Raw genomic sequence first — 1,721 nt, 5'->3', positions numbered from 1 at the left:
GTGTGTGAGAGTGTATTTTGAAGAGGGCTTTGGTGGTTGGGATGGTGAGGGTGGTGGGTGTTGTGTGTGGGGGGGGGGGGGGGGGGGGGGGAAGTAAAAGAGTGTTCATTACACGATTTCTCCTGTTGTTTGTAACAATCACACCTGGTATAGCTATTTCGAGTGGCAAATACAAACTGCAAAAAAAAAACATCTATATCATTGCCAACGGCCATATCACGATGAACACACCGGTTCTCGTCCGATCACCGAAGTTAAGCATCGTCGAGCGTGGTTAGTACTTAGATGGGTGACCGCTTGGGAACACCACGTGCCGTTGGCACTACTATTTTGCACCCTACAGAAAAAAATTTTTTTTTAAAAATTTCAATTTTAAATTTTTTTTTCCCCCACAATCACCACATTTCCCCCCCCCCCCCCCCCCTAACACACACACACACACACACTCACTCTCTATCAATCAATCAATCAATCAATCAATCAATCAATCAATCACTCACTCACTCACCCACCCAGCAGCAGCTGTGAATCTTTGCATGTGTATACCTCATACAAAATTCAAAGTGAAAAAATAAATAGATAAGTGTATATGTATGTATGTATGTATGTATGTATGTATGTATGTATGTATGTATGTATGTATGTATATATGTATATATATATATATATATATATATATATATATATATATATATATATATATATATATATATAAACACACACACACACACCTATTTTGAAGTTTCTCTGTTTCAGTGGGCAGTTATGTATAATAATGAGAGATTCAAAAAGACGTTGATAACAATGTCATCAATGCCTGTTTAGTGTGCTCATTTGTTGGATGGTCGGCAGCAATACTAGAGGTGGTACAGCTGTAACCTGTAAAATTGTACCTGCAATGTGTTGTGTATGGAAAAAAATAAAAATTATATCATCTAAATTTTTGTTATCCAACAATAACCTTCCCATCAATGCATGATGTCACAGTAGCCATAGCTCTACTCTTTCTGCCATATAACATTGGGGGAAAAAAAAAAAAAAGGAGCTATTAGAATAATAACAAAAGATAAAAAATCATCTAACTGCAGACCAAAATTCAAAAAACTTAAAGTCCTGACTGCCATAAATGAATACGTTCTAGAAACTTTTTATTCATTCTTAAGAAAAAGAAGAAAAAAAAAATTATTATTTTTTTTTTTTTTTTTTTTTTTTAGATATTCGCACATAGGTATAACACCAGAAATGCTAGTAAATTGAGGATAGTTGAACATAACACTAGGCGATTTGAAAATGGACTAAATTACTTGGGAGTAAAACTTTACAACTTAATATCACAGAAAATAACTAAAACAATTTACCAGTATTAAAAAAAAAAACAGTAAAAAAAATTCTTCTAGAATATCCTACCTACCCTCTGAAGCTATTCTTTAATTTGATTGATAATAGAGAAATTGAACTGTTAATTTGTTGAATGGACTTGTGATAACAGCTGCTTCATGTTTTGCATAAAGTTAAATTGTGTAACATGTTATGTATTTTTTTTTTTTGAAATTTTTTTTCTTGGTAACTTGCATCATGTAAATATTAATTGTCTGCACATACATGTTCTATATCCCGGAGCCTTGACTCCACGTGGGATCAACAGAACAAAAATACAAAAAAAAAAAAAAAATCCAGCTCACTAATCTAGGTGCATTTTGCTAACAATATTTGGAATATAT

The 1,721-nt window shown here is 33.1% G+C and overlaps 1 non-coding gene across 1 annotated transcript; it reads left to right on the top strand.

Annotated features, from left to right (window-relative positions):
• Nucleotides 1-203: 203 nt before the first annotated feature.
• LOC134544378 (5S ribosomal RNA) lies at nucleotides 204-322 on the top strand. The gene has a single exon (XR_010077704.1). It is a non-coding gene; the product is annotated as a 5S ribosomal RNA (ribosomal RNA).
• The last annotated feature ends 1,399 nt before the right edge of the window (nucleotides 323-1,721 follow it).

The sequence above is a fragment of the Bacillus rossius genome, unplaced genomic scaffold (genome assembly GCF_032445375.1).
Source record: "Bacillus rossius redtenbacheri isolate Brsri unplaced genomic scaffold, Brsri_v3 Brsri_v3_scf37, whole genome shotgun sequence".
In the NCBI taxonomy this organism is placed as follows: Eukaryota; Metazoa; Arthropoda; class Insecta; order Phasmatodea; family Bacillidae; genus Bacillus; species Bacillus rossius.
Note: the sequence above shows the minus strand (reverse complement) of the source record. Positions and strands in the feature narration are given on the sequence as shown.